This window comes from Phyllostomus hastatus, unplaced genomic scaffold (assembly GCF_019186645.2).
Source record: "Phyllostomus hastatus isolate PE091 unplaced genomic scaffold, TTU_PhHast_1.1 phas_contig_62, whole genome shotgun sequence".
Taxonomy (NCBI): Eukaryota; Metazoa; Chordata; class Mammalia; order Chiroptera; family Phyllostomidae; genus Phyllostomus; species Phyllostomus hastatus.
This window is the reverse complement of record NW_025333921.1, coordinates 20381842-20400751: the sequence shown is the minus strand read 5'-3', so window position 1 is coordinate 20400751 and position 18910 is coordinate 20381842. Positions and strand designations below refer to the sequence as shown.

The 18910-nt window shown below is 38.0% G+C and overlaps 1 protein-coding gene and 1 non-coding gene across 3 annotated transcripts in view; one reads left to right on the top strand and one right to left on the bottom strand.

Moving 5' to 3' along the window:
* The window catches only part of PEAK1 (pseudopodium enriched atypical kinase 1), a 179297-nt gene that overhangs the window by 74879 nt on the left and 85508 nt on the right, over positions 1–18910 (bottom strand). The window lies entirely within an intron of this gene.
* On the top strand, positions 592–698 carry LOC123825338. Its single transcript, XR_006786881.1, has one exon. It is a non-coding gene; the product is annotated as a U6 spliceosomal RNA (small nuclear RNA).

Here is an 18910-nt window from a genome sequence, read left to right as displayed (position 1 = left end):
GTTGATATAATGAAAAAGAAGCCACAGACAGCATGTGTGGCTGTTTGAAAAGAATCAGTGTGGCTGTTTTCCAATATGGCAGGTTGGACTTGGCCTGCAATCCATAGTTTGCCAAACATGGAATGGATTTGAGGGCTCTGAGGATTGACTCCTTGAATATTGAGAATTCAGCTTAGTTCTAAGGACTAAGAATATCAAAAGGTCTTGGAAAGGTAAAGGAAGGCTTATACAGATGAACAGCATTCCTAAGGGAACAAAATTGTGCCAAATGTAATTTGCCTGTCCAAAACAGAAACTGACTGAGGTTTGGACACAAATCCAGCCATGTGAGGCATAACTGGATGCCTGAGATGTTTCTGGGAGTCCTTACATTGTATCCAGAAGTACACGATGGGGTGGGTCTTGGCTAATTAAGAACACAATGTTGAGAGCTGGTAGAATTAGAAAGGCTAGCCAAAGTTCAAGAGGCCATTCAGACGATAAATAATATCCTTAACTTTGGCCGGGAGTGTTAAAAAAGTTACTTTGGGCGCATTATAGTTATTGTCTTAGTCACTAAGTTTTCTAACCAATTAAAAAAAATTTTAACCAGTGCTCGCTTCAGCAGCACATATACTAAAATCAGAACAATACAGAGAAGATTAGCACAGCCCCTGAGCAAAGATGATATGCAAATTCCTGAGGTATTCCATATTTTTTCAACAAAACAAACAAATAAGCAAAATATAACTAAAGACACTGAAATTGAGAACAGGCTGACAGTGACCAGAGGACAGAGAATTTCAGGGGAAAAGGGTGAAGGGTTTGCAGGAACAATTATAAAGGACATATGGACAACAACAGGGTAGGAGGTGGAAATGGGAGGGAGGTGGGGAAGGCTGGGGGGTTGGGGTGGGGGGCAAAGGCAGAAAACTGTACCTCAACAACAATAAAAAAATTTTAACTGCATTTTTAAGGATATGTATGTGCTTGGCAAAAGATATTGGCTGCCAATTATAAAATAAATATGATTTTAGTCAACAATCTAGAGTTCACCACCACAATTTACTGGAAGGACTACTAAATAGTATATACTTCAGGGAAAAGTAACTGCATCCGGAAGGGAGGGGTGATATGAAGAAGAAATGGTAAAAGAAGTAATAAACATATGAATAAATCTAAAATAAAAAAGGATGATGCAATGGGAACTAACTGAGGGTGGGAAGAGTTTCCTAAGATAGGATAGTAAGCGAGGAATTTTCTGAGGGGGTAACATTTAAACAAATAGCTAAAAGGACTGGGCGAGGTGGCAGCTGGTGGAGTGGGTAGTCCCACATTTGCATGCAGATAAATCAGGAGGAATAACTGGGGAGCGAGACAGACCGTGCAACCCAAGATTCCAGAGTGTGGAAATAAGGCCTCAAAACCTGACTGAAAAAACCTGTGGGGTTGAGGTGGTGGGAGAAACTCCCAGCCTCACAAGAGAGTTTGTTGGAGAGACCCACATGGTTCTAGAACATCTACAAAACTATCCATCTGGGAACCAGCACCAAAGGGCCCAATTATCTTGTGGGTAATAGAGGAAGTGACTAGAAGCCAGCCAGGAGCTGAACAAGCCACACTTTCCCCCCTAGGACCACTCCCCCATACACACGGCAATGCGTGTGTTGTCTCACCCTGGTGAATACCAAAGGCTCTGCCTCTTTCTACGTAACAGGTGTGCCCAGACAAAAAAAAAAAAAAAAAGCCTAAATGAAAGAACAGATCAAAGCTTCAGAAAAAATACAACTAAGCGACGAAGAGATAGCCAGCCTATCAGATGCACAGTTCAAAACACTGGTAATCAGGATGTTCACAGAATTGATTGAGTATGGTCACAAAATAGAGGATAAAGTGAAGGCTGTGAAAAATGAAATAAAGGAAAATGTACAGGGAACAAACAATGACAGGAAAGAAACTGAAGCTCAAATCAATGGTTTGGACCAGAAGGAAGAAATAAACATTCAACCAGAACAGAATGAAGAAACAAGAATGAAGAAACAAGAAACAAAAAAAAAATGAGGAGAGGCTTAGGAACCTCTGGGACAGCTTTAAACGTTCTAACATCTGAATCACTGAGGTGCCAGAAGAGGAAAAGCAAGAAGTTGAAAACTTATTTGAACAAATAATAAAGGAGAACTTCCCCAATCTGGCAAAGGAAACAGACCTCTGAGAAGTCCAGGAAGCCCAGAGAGTCCCAAAGAAGTTGGACCCAAGGAAGCACACACCAAGGCACATCATATTTACTTTAGCCAAGACTAAAGATAAGGAGACAATCCTAAAAGCAGCAGGAGAAAAGGAGACACTTACCTACAAAGGAGTGCCCATAAGACTATCAACTGATTTCTCAAAAAGAAAAAAAAAAACCTTGCAGACAAGAAAGGGCTGGAAAGAAGTATTCCAAGTCATGAAAGGCAAGGACCTACATCCCAGATTGCTCTATCCAGCAAAGCTTTCATTTAGAATGGAAGGGCAGATAAAGTGCTTCCCAGATAAGGTCAAGTTAAAAGAGTTCATCATCACCAAGCTCTTATTATATGAAATGTTAAAGGGGCTTACCTAAGAAAAAGAGGGAGATCAAGAATATGAAATGTAAGGTGACAACAGCTCACAACTACAAGCAATCGAACATAAAAAAACAAAAACAAAAACAGGAACAAACTGGGCAAAGGACTGGAGTGGGAGTGGAGTCACAGAGGTGAAGATCATATGGAGAGTTGTCAGTGGGGAGGGAGAGGGGGCAATGGGATGGGAGGTGTAGAAGCCAAATAACTTGTATGTGCTACCCATGGACATGAACTAAAGCGGGGAATATGGGTGGGATGGGGTGTGCAAGGTGGAGGGGAGTAAGGGGTGGGAAGTGGGACAGTTACGATAGTGTAATCAATAAAATATATTAAAAAAAAAGAAATATCGAGGCTTAAGGAGGATCTACATAATGCCAATGACTGTGATGTCAAAAATTTGAAGCAGGAAACTAGTTTCCTAACCTAAAACGGAGACAGCAGCATGTCTCAAGAAACAGACTCTTGCACACTTTTAACCTCTGAGATGTCAGATACCATGGTGTGCCACTCTGCATCGAATGTAGACCTGGCATTCAGTGAACAGGACGGAGAACATAATGGAACACTTGACAACAAATCCAGTGCTGGAAATTTTGTGAATCTACTTCATCCAAAAAATACAGAGAAGCTCCAAGTGAACACTGCTGATCTTGCAAATGCAAGTTGGGTGCATAAACATTTCACTGAAGATATTCAAATATGGCAGTATTGGCTTCTTAGAAGTTCTAATAAGACCTGGCTGACCCCTGCTGACTGACATCTGGGGCATGGCATGCATGGCCTTTGAACTGGCCACAGGTGACTATTTGTTTGAACCTTATTCAGGGGAAGAGTACACTCAAGATGAAGACACATTGCATTGATCATAGAACTTGTGGGGAAGGTGTCTTATAAGCTCACTGTGGCAGGAAAATATTCCAAGGAGTTTTTCACCAAAAAAGGTCACCTCAAACACACCAGGAAGCTGAAATCCTGAGGCCTTTTTGAGGTTCTAGTGGAAAAGGATGAGTGGTCTCAGGAAGAGGCATCTACCGGATTTTTACTGCCTCTGTTGGAGCTGATCCTCAAGAAGGCAACCACTGCCTCTGCTTGTCTCCAGTACCCCTAGTTCAACTCCTAAGCCCCAGCACTAGGCAGCAGAGATCAAGTGCTGAGCCTCCACCCTTCCACCTCACCCCTTCAAGCATTTCTCCCTTTCCTTTTCAGGATGAAGCTCTTCCTTCAAGGGTTTCTAGGGTTTGTTTGCTTGTTTTTTAATCTACCACGTTCACCTGGGTCTGCTCACTTGACCTTGTGGAGATTCCCCCACAGTCACTGGGCATCCTAGGTAAATCTGGCCTTCATTGGGCTTTGCCAAAGACTAATGGACTAAAATGTGGAACAGCCTCTTGCCCTGTACCCTGTCTTTCTATTAGGACATCCTTTAAATCATAAGCAGCCATTTTAAAAAGAGCAATGAAGATGTATAAGCTCACCCTTTTAATCACTGACTCTAAGGGTTAAATTTTCTAGTGCATATCCTACTGCCAGCATAAGGATGAGAAGGGAGAAGGGGGTTACTTTTCTGCACAGCATAGATATTTAAACATGCTGTATCTGGGCTGCATCATTGTCCTGGATTGTTTCTGTTCTCTATGTTCATGTTTTTTTTCTGTGACTTTTAAGCTATTATCTTCTTTTAAACAAGCTGTCTAAACACCAAATTTGGGTACCATTTTATCACTGTTCAAAACACTGTCATGTTCTTTTCATCCTTTAATAACGCCAAGAGTCTTGAAACTTCACTCTGATTTTTGATAGAAACAAAAACAGAACCACTGACTAGTAATTTCTTCAGAACCACAAATGTTTCACAAACACTCCTTTCTTATGTGTCCCTATTACCCTAACAGCAGAGTTATTTTGATTGGCTCTTTTGGGTTTTTTGGCTTTTTTTTTTTAATCCCTGGCTAGCACTTGACTCATTTCACTTGTGTTTACTGCCTCATAACTAAAGGATTCAAGATGACAGCCCTGACTGGTGTACCTACGTGGATTGAGCGCAGGCCTGTGAACCAAAGCATCACCGGTTTGATTCCCAAGTCAAGGCACATGCCTGGGTTGCAGGCCATATCCCCATTATGGGGTGTGCTAGAGGCAACCACACATTGATATTTCTCTCCCTCTCTTTCTACCACCCTTCTCCATCTCTCTAAAATAAAAAAAAAATAAAATCTTTAAAAAAATCGTTTTGAGTACATAAAATGTTCACAATGATTTAAAAAAAAAAAGAAAAGAAAGAATTCAAGATGACTCCAGAAAGGAGATCTGGACTTCTAAGATTTCTCATCTAAGAAAAAAAATGCCCTAGAGTTGTTGATTTTTTCTGTAACAGTCCCCAACTTTTATTTACAGCTTTTACTCTGCCTTCCAAAATTTAGCTTTGAAGCGGTTTCCCTTTGTGGCTTTGCCTTTTTCATTTTCTCAAAGGCTTTAGGTCTTAAATGAAATTCAGGATAAAAGTAGCAAGAGGAGAAATGGGATGGCACTTTTTTCATTATTTTGAGGGGGGTATTGGTTCATTGTTTTTGGTTGGTACATTTAAGATTAGCCATTCTCTGCTGCTATATGCTTGTATAATGGAAGTTTTTAACTGCAATTCTGAGATGATTGAGATGTACTTGAAGCTTTTCTTTTTCTTCTTTTTTTTAAATGAGAAAATTCTTTATGAATTTTATCTTAGGATGAGTCTCTCTCAGACTTGCCCTAGGCTACATATTTCTTCAGTTACATTGAAAAGCAAAAGGGGCATGACAGGTCACAGCCTCTTGTTCAGCTAGGACCAAGCGGGCCTTGGAAACATACACACAGAAAGAAGGCAAGGGTCATCTTCCCACATGTCCAATAGCTGCCACCATTATGTGCAGAACCTTCCTCCACAAAATGAAACCTTAATCTGTTTTAGGCTGAAGAAATCTACTGGCTCCGTCCTGACAACTCCCTGAGACGCTGCCCCACCTCAGAGGTACGCATGCCCCAGGAAGCTGGCAGCTACCGTGGTGTACCCGGAGACTTTTGTTGAGTGGCCTCAGATCTAGCACTGGAGCTGAGTTTGGATCTGTATTCACATGGTAAACACTGCCTGCCCCCTATGTAATGACTCATTGAGAACCTGCCTCAAACAACCTACTGTTTGAGTGTCTTTTAGTGGCTGAGCCTAACAAGAAGAGGCAGGTGGTGGCAAATCTTGGGATACTGTGGGCCTTTAGCTGACCTGTGCCAGATCTAGTACTAGTGGTAGCCTGCCTAGATACACAGCTGAGCCCCTTCCACACACACCTAGGCCCAGGACAGGCAGCTACCAAACATGGATCACTTTGAAGCCCAGTGCTGGTCACAGGTGGCATCTGACATTGACCTGCCCAGGAGTCCCTCCCCAAAAACCTCAGGACCAATACACCCTGGGAATGCTTTAGACCACATCAGATCACAAACCCACTAACTCCACAAGTGGCACACCCAAAGAAAGGTCTCAGCAAGCACTGGATGCAGATTGGGTGAATTCCCCTTTGTGGTGAGGTCAGCCCTCACACAGTAGCTCATACACTGTGCTCAGAGTCAATATAGTTAGCTAGCCTGAGGGTCAAACACACCTGCCAACAGGCTAACAATCAAGATTCAACTATAACAGGAGAACTCACATATAACCAACCTACAGAAAGGAGCACCCAGATCACAAGACCTACTACATAAGGCCACCCTACCAAGACTAAGAAACATAGCATATCTACCTAATACACACACAAAAAATACAGAGAGAGGCAGCAAAAATGGTGAAACAAAGAAACATGCCCTGCCCTGGCATTGCTCAGTGGATTGAGCATGGGCCTGTGAACCAAAGGGTGGCAGGTTCGATTCCCAGCCAGAGCACTATGCCTAGGTTGTGGGCCAAGTCCCCAATAGGGGGTGCATGAGAAGTAACCACACACTGATTTTTTTCTCCCTCCCTTCCCCTCTAAAAATAAATAAATAAAATCTTTCTAAAAATCATCTCTAAGAAAATAAACAAAAGAAACATGCCCCAAATGAAAAAGCAGGAGAAATCTCCAGAAAAAGAACTAAATGAAAAGAAAGATAAGCAATCTACCAGATACAAAGTTCAAAACAATGGTTATATGGATACTCAAGAAACTTAGAAAAAAATGGATATATTCAGCGAAAACTTCAAGAAAGAGACAGTAAGCATAAAAGAGGAAATAGAAACTATAAAAAAGAACCAGTAAGAAATAATGAATACACCCTGGCTGGGTGGTTCAGCTGGCTGGAGTATCATCCTATACACCAAAATGTAACAAGTTCAATTCCTGGTCAAGACACATACCTAGGTTATGGGTTTGATCCCCAGTCAGGAGTGTACAAGAGGCAACTGGAGGCAAGTCATCAATGCTTCTCTCTCATAACTATATTTCTCTCTTTCTCTCTCCCTCTCCAACCCCTCCCCCTGCCTCTCTCCACCCCTCTTCCTCTCAGTCTAACTACACTAATCCTCAGGTGCGCATTAAAAAAATAAAGAATACAATATCTAAAATGAATAGACTAGAAGGAATTGACAGCAGGTTACATGAAGGAGATCTAATCAGTTATTGGGAAAACGAGGTGGCAAAAAACACCCAATCATAGCAGCAAAAATGAACGAACGAATGAATGAATGAATGAGACCAGTTTAAGGGATCTCTGAAAAACATCAAATCTAACAACATCTGCATTACAGCAAAACCAGAAGGAGAAGGGAGAGAGCAAGGAGTTAAGAATGTATTTGAAAAAGATAATGACTGAAAATTTCCCTAACCCGGTAAAGGAAAAAGTCACATAATTTCAAAAAGGACAGAGTTACCCAAATAAGATAAACCTAAAAAGGCCCACACCAAGATTTATCATAATTAAAATGGCAAAGGTTAAAGAGAGAACCTTAAAAGTGGCAAGAAAAAGACATTACCTACAAGTGAGCCCCCACAAGACTATATCAGCTGAAATCTCAACAAAATTTCAGGCCAAAAGGGGTGACATGAAATATTTAAAGTGATGAAAAACAAAAACCTACAACCAAGAATACTCTATCCAGCAAGGCTATCATTTAAAATTAAAGGAGAAAGAAACAGCTTCCAAGACAAGAAAAACTAAAACCAACGTAAAACTGGCATAAAAGCAGACACATAGATGAATGGGACAGAATAGAGAGCCCACAAATAAATCAACACCCACATGGTTAACTAATCTATTACAAAAAAGGCAAAAAGATACAGTGGAGTAAACACAGTCTATTCAATAAATGGTGTTGGGAAAACTGGACAGATACATGCAAGAAAGTGAAACTTGACCACCTTCTTACACCATATACAAGAATAAACTCAAAATAAATCGAGAAAATTAGACAGATACATGAAAAAAGTGAAACTATACCACCTTCTTACAACATATACAAGAATTAACTCAAAATAAACTGAAGACTTCAATGTAAAACCTGAAACCATAAAACTCCTAGAAGAAAACACAGTAAACTCTTGGCAACTCTCTTCGGAATATTTTTTCTGACATATATCTGTTGGCAAGAGAAATTAAAGAAAAAATAAACAAACAAGACTACATCAAACTCAAAACATTTTCACACAGTAAAATGTGTGAAAGGAAACCATCAACAAACAGAAAAGACAATCTCCTGAATGGAAGGAAATATTCACCAATAATATTCCTGTAAAAGAAGGAGTTAATATCCAAAAATTATAAAAAGCTAAAAAAATCCATTTAAAAGTGGGCAGAGGACCTGAGTAGACTTCTCCAAAGAGGGCAAACGATCAACAGACACATGAAAAAATGCACAATATCACTAATCATCAGAAAGATGCAAATTAAAACCACAATAAGATATAATCTCACATTAGTTGCAGTGGCTGCCATCAATAAATCAACAAACAAGTGTTGCAAGACTGTGGAGAAAAGTGAACCCTCGTGCACTGTTGGTGGGACTTTAGATTGATGCAGCCGCTTTGGAAAACAGTATAGAGGTTCCTCAAAAAATTAAAAAATGCAACTGCCTGATAACCCAATAATTCCACTTCTGGATATATATTTAAAGAAAACTCAAAACACTAATTTAAAAGAATATATATGCACCCCTGTGTTCACAGCAGTGTTATTTACACTAGGCAACATTTGGAAGCAACCCAAGTGCCCACCAGTGGATGAGTAGGTAAAAAAGCAGTGATCACATATACAGTGAAATATTACTCAGCCATAAAAAAGAATAAAATCTTATCATTTGTGACAACATGGATGGACCTAGAGGTATTGTGCTAAGTGAAATAAGTCAGAGAAAGGCATATACCACATTATTTCACTTATATGTGGAACCTAAAGAACAAAATAAACAGAATAGAAACAGACTCATAGTTATAGGAAACAGACTGATGGTTGGCAGAGTGGAGTGGGTTTGATTGGGGAATCAAGAGTTGGAAAATTTTAGTTTAAGGTAATAGTTAATAAGCCTAGTAGTTAATGTATGTGAAAACCTATTGTCTCAGAACTGCAGATACGGCCCATCTTGACTCCAGGAGACCACAAGCAATCAACTTTTGTGCTCCAGAAGAGGCCAAAAGCAATTAAGGTGGTATCTGAGCCATTGTGTTCCAGGGAGAAACAATCTGCCCCCCAGGACACAGATAAAGAAAATGACTAGTTAGTGGATGAAAGGATGTTAGGGAAATTGCTAGACTGCAGCTTTTATCTGATTAACCTCTTTCCTGAATTCCAAATCCCCTCCCACACTTTTCCCCCTTGAATTCTAGACCCCTTACCTGCACTTTTGCCCCCTTATAAAAATGGCTGGCTTGAAAAGAAATGTAAGATGGACTGTTAGGGTACAAACCCAATGTCTTCTCAGATCCCCGGTCATTTGAATAAAGCGCCCATGAAGATTCAATCCCTGTCTCTGCTTATTGGGTCTAGTAGTGACAGGAAGCATGTCGGCTTTCCCAGTTTCAAGTTAGGGGCTGGGTGAAACGGTGAAGGCATTAAAAACCACAAATTGGTAGTTACAAAATAGTCATGAGGATATAAATAACAACATAAACAATATAGTCAATAGCATTTTAGTAACTATGTATGGTGCCTGGTGGGTACCTGAAATATGAGAAGATGGATCAATCTGTCAAGTATATGATTGTCTAGCCACTATGCTTTATACCTAAAACTAAAGCAAAATAGTGTTAAATGTAAAGTGTGGTTGAAAAATAAATTTAAACAAAAAGTCACACAACTTCCAGTGGTACAACTAGAATTCAAATCTTTGTCTGATTCCAGTGCTTACATTTCGCTCAATATGTGCAGGTTCGACCTGTAGTGCTTCTAAAAATGTTAGTGAAGAAGTTTCTACCCAGTCACACACCTAGTCACACAATAGTCAGACTAACTATTAAATTGATTTCTCTCAATCAAAATTAGCCAGATAGAAATGATGCCTAATGGATACATTCCATAACCACAATTTGAGTGGTATCCCTGTCACTAGCTATTTCCACCTTCCAATCCATTTTTAATACTACTGCCAAAATAGGTTTTATTTAAAAAAACAAACAAACCCTCACACTACTTTCCCTCTTAAAGACTGTTTCTGTTAGATAAATTGTTTCTACAAAATAAAGCCCGAACATTTCAATATATAGTACAAGGTTCTTCACATTCAGTCTGTCTTACTGTCTTGGAAATTCTTAAACTTTTTCTTTTCAGAATGCATTTACATGCTGTTAATTATTGATATAGACAAAAAGGGGCCACATACCAAACCTGACAAGCTCAGGAGAAGGCCTATATGGCCAAACAGCCTTACAAACTCAAGAGACCTAAAGTAACCAAATAAGATGGTCTGAAATTAAAAACTTTCTAACTAAAAGCAGGTGAATCTTTACCTTAATTGAGCCTGTCTACTGCCTTTCACATTTATGATAACATTCTTTCGGAATGCCAAATTTTCTTTTCCTGGACCCCTCAAAGCACAGGCACTTTACCGCATGGAGACCACAAATCCCCTCATTGTTACTGTTACCGTGTTAACTGTTGGCTGTTAACTATCCTGTACCCGCTTATGTAAAAGAAGTATGTGCCTATCATTTTACTTTTTTTCCAATACCAGGTTTCCCATCTTTGCTTTCTCCTGCCTCCCTACTATATCCCCAACAGATTTCATGTAACCCACTTAAGTCTTCTCTTTTGATTGTAATGTATAAAATGACACAAAACTGCCATTTTCTGGAGCACTTTCTCAATCTGTTGACGTTTTGCTTCCCAGCAATAGTTGTCAGTTTGGCTCAAATAAACTCATAAAAATTTTTACAGGTTTGGACATTTACATTGACAAAAGAGAAATGTTTAGGTATTAGGACGATGTGAAGTTCATAGTGGTAAATAGAAATTTTCAAAAATTCTTACTTTTGCCTGAAAGCTTTAATTTTATCATCAAGAAAAAAAATACTGTCAGTTGTTTCCCTTGATGTAACAGGCTATGTTCATTCTTTTTTTTTTGTATAGAAAACATCAGCCAAACACCAAAGCATGAATAATCATAGTTGGCCTGCCACTTGTTCTTTCAAGGTAGGCCACGGCAAAGGGGCATTTGTGAGTTAGATTTTGAAACAAACTACTTCACAAGTGTTTTTCCTTAAGAAAACTATTGTACTTTGGTATCTAGCAGAAGTACTCTATGTGTCTTCCCATTTCATCACACAGAATTTTTAAACAGACATATATTCAAGGGTTGAGATTTAATACAATATACAACCTCCTCAAGGGCATTCTTAAGTGAAACCAATGTTTTGGGGTTTTTTAAAGCTATTAGTACAATATGGTGTCATTAATTTGATTTGTGCTAAGGTGTAAGTAGTTTTACCCACTATTATTTTTGAGTCTCAGTATTATTATGCAAATGGTGAATTTTGCAGGGTCATTATTTGCATGGAACACATTAGAAGTACCACCGGTCTCTTCATTATTCTTTTCCAGTCTCCTGTCTGGCTTCTGTTTGCCGTAAATATCTCTGTGACTTTGCACATTATTCTTTTTGCCTACAATGTATTTTCCAACCAGCTGGCAGAGTCCTATCTGTCTTTTAAGATCTAATTTGCATTTCATTTCTAAGAAGTCTCCTTTAAGCTGATTTCATCATCTGATCTTTGTGCTTCAGTACCACTTCACACATACATTGGTTAAGCACTTATCCTATTGAAACCAAAGGAGCTACTAACACTTTCAAGCACCCTTTATAAGCTAGACCCTGTGCTAAGTCTTTTGCATGTTTTCTCATTATCCTCTAATTAATTCTACATAACATGTATCATTATAGCCACTGTACACAAAAGAATCTGACAAGACAGCTGAAATCATATCCAATTATTTCAGCAGTGTGAAAATCTTTCCCACCTTTGTTCCTCTGGCACATATAATGACACTATTAAATATTCAATTTACATTGACTGGACAGTCCAATAAATGAACTTAGTGACAATCTAGTCCCATTATGAAAAGCCCCAAATCTCTCTTATCTTTCAGAGCCTAGGGTCTGGCCTGCAGCAGAGTACTTTTCATTCCTTATATATAAGTTTAGATTTAGAATCCTCATTTACTATGTAAAACACTTGTATTTTCATTTCTCCCAGCAGTGGGTTTCCAGGCATGTGATGATGATGTAATGGTTACACTGCCATCAAACCAGAAACACATATGTGAAATTTGACAGTAATGTTTTTTCTCTCAAAGTTGTTTTAAGTAAATATCAATAGTGTCTCCAAGTAAATGAGGTGATTATTGTAGAGATAAATGGTGTATAATTCTCAATATGAGTAATCATGTTTTAAACTTTTTAAAAAGTCAGAATAATTTTTTTGTAACACTTTTCTACTTAGTCTGGGACATTATTAAATGTAATAATTCCAATATGCCTCTAAGAAAAGCCTAATACCTAAAAATTACTTTATTTAGACTATAGCACATAATCTTTACAATGGTGGTGAGATCAGTGGTTCGAAAGTGTGGCCCCAAGACCAGCAGCACTAGCATCTCTTGGGAACTTGTTAGAAATGCACGTTATAAGGACCCACCTCAGGCCTACTGAATCAGAGTCTGTGGGAGTGGGGCCCAGCAATCTGTGTTTTACCAGCCCTCCAGTTACTGTGATGCTAGATTAAATTGGATAACCAAAAGGGTAAGCCGAATGCATCATCTGGATTCATAGATGTTACCTTTAAAGAACTGATAAATTTTGGAAGATATGGCCTGTTTACAATCCAATCTGTGAAAATACAAGCTGCCATATAGCAAGGGGTCTGCCATGCCAAGGGTCTGGACCACCCTTAAGCCCATATACAGTGGCATGCAGCCAAAGTAGAGTCACATTCCACAGAGAAAGGCCAAATCCTTCCCTGGGTCTGCCTTCCAGGATGCAAATAAATAATATGCCACAGACGTACTTAATGAGAAGCAAATCCATTTACTGATCTGCAAGAACTATCTGCCATTCTCTCAAAGGTAACTCCATCCATGTACTGTTAAATTCTCTTCTTTCCTAAGGAAAACAATAACCTGCAATATGTGCATTTTATTACTACTGGAGTACAACATTGTATCACCCACTTTCAACCACCAATGACAAGACTATTCTTTCCAGGAATAGATTTATAAGCACTATTTTACTTGCTTTGTTATTACATGGATTTAAAGAATAGTCTTTAAGGATAACAGGAATTTGTTAACAGTTTGACAACTATTTGGTGATATATAAGAAGCTTATTTTAGGAAAGAATACATACAAAACTTCCTTGTATTTTGCTAGAAAAAAATGACGATGGTATTAACTCCACTTTTCTTTGTATTTTTCTAAAGAAAAACTGGTGAGAGAATCTGCCCCATCATCAGTTTGCTGTCTTTGCCAGAGAGAAGACCAAGACTGGTTGAGAAGGTTTATTCTAAGTCAAGGGGGAGGAAGACTCAATCAAATGAGTGGAATACACAAGTCATAGCTTTGATTAAGAATAAAAATGTCAGAGGATATAAGGAAATCATCCCATTTACTAGAAACATGGGATACCAGTTCCTTGTTTTTATTAGTAATTCAGCAAGTTTGCATAAAATATAAAAGAGAAAGAAAAAACTTAAGCTTCTTAAACATAAATGTTTATTTGAATGATTACAAGTGAAAACATAAAAATTTTGTTTGATCTTGTATTCATTAACCTTGCATCATTATAGAAATAATACAAACTTTAGACTGAGACAGATCAGGGTTTGAATTCTGATTGACAACTACTAGCTGTGTGAATCTGTCCAATTCTCAGACTTTTAGTTTCCTCATCTGAAGAGTATGACCAATTTGTAGGTCTGTTATAAGGACTCAAGATAAATATTTGGGATGTGCCTCACAGAAGGTAGATGGTCATTAAACAGTTATTAAAATAAGAAAAGAAACTAATGCCTAGAGAATGGATGTGGGTATATAATCTGGCTGGCTGAATAGGATTATACCTTTAGGTCTCAGTATCAATACTCAACTTCTCCTTTTTCACCTACATGTTAAATAACTATGAATTGCTTGCCACCCTCCCTTCCACAATACTTGGAAGAAGGACAGAAAGAGACAGCAAAGAAAAACCAAACATTCCCTTAAAATAAAGTACTACATATAGAAATAATACCTGGTAAAAGCCAGAAAAAGGATTACTTGAAGAGTTTTATTTCATCTACACCAAGGGAAAGAACAGTACCACCATTTATTCATTTAATCCTGTTTCTTATTTACACTATCACAGCATTTCAAAGCAACAAATTTACTGCTACTAAGGTGCTATGAATTTGTTTTTCTATGTTAAAGACCCTTTCTATTTACCAAATTTAGCAGGCTACTTTAGCTAAAGATACAGGGCCATAAACTTTGTTCAATGCAGTAAGATCACTTTAATAATATTCTAATCTTGGAATGCAGTTATAAAGATCGATGGCCACTAAGTGCTACTTACAAAAAAAATGGCTCTCATGTAGTCCTAAAGATATAAAAAACTTAGAACCTAAAAATGTGTTAAAAAATTCCTAAGAGATCCAAGATGGCAGAGGAGTAAGTGGAAGCTACACTAACTTCCTCCCAATTTGGAATTACAACTAAATTGTAGAGAAATTGTCCTGAATAACCAACTGAACACTAGCTGGAGATAAGCCTTATATCCACGGACAGACAGAAGAAAACATTTCACCTCAACAAGACTAGTAGGGAGTGTGGAGGATGTACGTGAGGGCTGGCTGGGTAGCAGCCACAGGTAGCAGCTGAAGTTTGGGGGGAAGGTGCATATTTCAACAGTGGGCAGTGGGGGATTCCCCCTGAGAAGTTTGGGGTCTAAACCCCAAGCTGGGCCCCCCAGCCTATAGCACCAAAAATAGAAAGGAACCCAGAAAACATCCAGCTGTGAAAAGCAGCAGGGGTTTTGTCTGCCAGGGAAAGATGGCTAGAGATGCAAATAGGCTCTTAAGGGGCCAACATACAAAATTTTGTTTGCAGCCACTCACCCTAGGCTCCAGCAGAGGGAGGGCAGAGTGGACTAGGGATACTTGAGGAGAGTCAGGGACTGGTGGCTCTGGGGAGAGCCCTATAAGAACAGCTGCCAGGATCTCTGTGCTGAGTCATTCCCCATACTGCAGAAGCCACAGCACACACTCCCTAGTGGCATTAGCCTGAGAGAAAGTAATACCTCTGTCCACAGGAACTACTTTTCACCACCATGTGGAGCATAACCTGGGCTGCTCATTATGGCTTGATTAGTTTAACAACTAAGGTGGAAAACAAAAAGAAAGAGCCAAAATGGTAAGACGAAGAAACAGACCCCAAAGGAAAGAACAAGAGAATTCTCCAGAAGAAGAACTAGCTGGAATGGAGGCAAGCAATTTATCAGATAGAGAGTTGAGAGTAATCAACAGCATGAAAAAAGACATAGAAACCATAAAAAAGGGCCAGTCAGAAATAAAAGAATATAATATCTGAAATAAATAATATACTGGAATGAATAAAGAGTGGTTACATGAAGCAGAGGATCAAATCAATGATTTGGAAGACACGGTAAAAAAAAAACACTCGAGCAGAGAAGCAAAATGAAAAAGAATTTTTAAAAAATGAGGAGAGCTTAAGAAACATTTGGGACAACATGAAGTGTAACAACATCCGCATCATGGGAATACCAGAAGAAGAGAGTGAGCAAGGGATCAAGAACCTATTTGAAGAAATAATGACTGAAAACTTCCCTAATCTGGTGAAGGAAAAAGACACACAAATCCGGGAAGCTCAGAGAGTCCCAAACAAATTGGATTCAAGGAGGCCCACACCCAGACACATCATAATTAAAATGACAAGGCTTAAAGATGAGCAGAGAATCCTAAAAGCCACAAGAGAAAATCAGGTAGTTACCTGCAAGGGAGCACTAATTATACTGTCATCTGATTACTCAAAAGAAACATTTCAGGCCAGAAGAGAGTGGTGGGATTTATTCAAGGTGATAAAAAGCAAGGACCTAAGCAAGGCTAGTTTACCCAGCAAGGCTATCATTTAAAATGGAAGGAGAAATAAGGTGCTTCCCAGATAAGAAAATGCTAAAGGCATTTGTTAACATCAAACCTGTACTGCAACAAATGTTAAAGGGCTTGCTCTAAGAATAATAAGAAAAAGAGAAAGAAAAGAAAAACAGAGGAAAACAGTCTAACAATAAAATGGCACTATATATGTATCTATCAATAATCATCTTAAATGTAAATGCTCAGACTGAAAGACAAATGGCAGCTGAATGTATAAGAAAACAAGATCCATACATACGCTGCCTCCAAGAGACCCACCACAGATCAGAAGATACACACAGACTAAAAGTAAAGGAATGGAAAAATATATTTCATGCAAAAGGAAAAGGAAAAAAAAAAGGTGAGGTAGCAGTACTTATATCAGACAAAACAGACTTTAAAACCAAGGTTATGATAAGAGACAAAGAACACTATGTAATGTTAAAGGGAACAATCCAACAAGAGGGTATAATACTTGTAAACATTTATGAACCCAACACAGGAGCATCTAAATATGTCAAGCAAATTTTGATGGACATAAAGGGAGAAATCAACAGAAATACAGTCATAGCTGGGGATTTTAATGCCCCACTGACTTCAATGGATAGACTTTCTAGGCAGAAAATCAACAAGGAGACAGTGTCCCTAAACGACACACAACACCAAATGGATTTAATTTATATCTTCAGAGAATTTCAACTCAACAAAGCAGAATATACATACATTTCAAATGCACATGGAACGTTTTCTAGGGCAGACCACATGTTAAGACACAAAACAAGTCTCAGTAAATTTAAGAAGACTGAAATCATATCAAGCATCTTCTTTGACAACAATGCCATGAAAATTAGAAATCAGTCACAAGAAGGACCCTGAAAAACAAGCAAAGACGTGGAAGTTAAATAACATGTTACTAAACAATGAATGAATCAACAAAGAGATCAAGGAATACATCAAAAGATACCTTAAACAAATGAAAATGAGGACACAACAATCTAAAATCTGTGGGACACTGGGAAAGCAATCCTTAGAAAGATTTTCATAGCATTACAGGCCTATCTCAAAAAAACAAAAAAAAAAAAGAAAAGAAAAAGCTCAAATAAAAAAATCTAACTTTGCACTTAAAGGAACTTGAAAAAGAACAAGAAACAAATACCAAAGTGAGGAGTAAGAAAATAATAAAGATCATAGCAGAAATAAATGAAACAGCTTTAAAAAAACTATACAAAAGATCAATGAATCCAAGAGCTGATTCTTTGAAAAGATAAATAAGATTGACAAACCTTTAACTAGACATCAAGAAAAAGAGAAAGGATCCAAATAAATAAAATCAGAAATGAAAGAGGAGAAATAACAAAAGACAACAAAGAAATACAAAGGACTGTAACAAAATATTATGAACAACTATATGCCAACAAATGGGAAAACCTGGATGAAATGGATAAATTCCTAGAAATACACAATCTTCCAAAACTGAACAACGAAGAATGGGACAACCTGAAAAGATAGATTATGCCTAGAGAAATTATAGCAGTAATAAAAAACAACAACAACAACAACAACAAAAAGTCCTGGACCAGATGGCTTCAAGGTGAATTTTACCATATATTCTGAGAATAACTAACACCACTCTCTCAAACTATTTCATAAAATTCAAGAGGAGAGAAGGTTCCTAAACCATTTTACAAGGCCAGCATTATCCTAATTCCAAAACCAGATATAGACACTACAAAGGAAGAAAATTATAGGACAATATCACTGATGAACATAGATGCTAAAATCCTCAACAAAATATCAGCAAACCAAATACATAAATGTATCAAAAAGATCATATACCATAAACAAGTGGGGTTTATTTCAGGAATGCAAGGTTAACACAATATTTGCAAATCAATAAATATGATTCACCACATAAACAAAATGAAGGATAAAAACCACATGATTGTATCAACAGAAAAGCATCTGATAAAATCTAGCACCCATTTATGATACAAACTCTCAGCAAAGTGGGATAGAGAGAACATACCAAAACATAATAAAGGCCATAGATGACAAAACCCACTGCCAGCATCATACTCAATGGGCAAAAACTACAAGCATTCCCTTAATATCAGGAACAAGACAGGGATGTCTGATTTCACCTCTTCTATTCAACATAGTACTTGAAGTCATAGCCACAGCAATCAGACAAGAAATAAAAGGCATCCAAATAGGAAAGGAAGGAGTAAAACTGTCTTATTTGCAGACCATGATATTATATAGAGAGAAACCCAAAGATTCTGCCAAGAAACTATTAGAACTGATAGATGAATTCAGCAAAGTAGCAGGATACAAAATTAATATTCAGAAATTAATTGCATTTTCACATGCCAATAACAAACTAAGAGAAAGGGAAATTAAGACAACAATCCCATTCAGAATTGCTTCAAAAAAACAATAAAATCCCTAGGAATAAAGCTAACCAAGGAGGTAAAAGACCTGTTCTCAGAAAATTATGGCACTGATGAAAGAAAATGAAGAAGATACAAATAATGGAAGAACATACCATGTTCATGTATAGGAAGAATTAACATCATTAATATGTCCAGGCTACCCAAAGCAATCTATAGATTTAATGCAATTCCTGTGAAGATTTCAATGATGTATCTCACAGGACTAGAACAAATATTTCAATAATTTATATAGAACCACAAAAGGTCCCATATATCAACAAC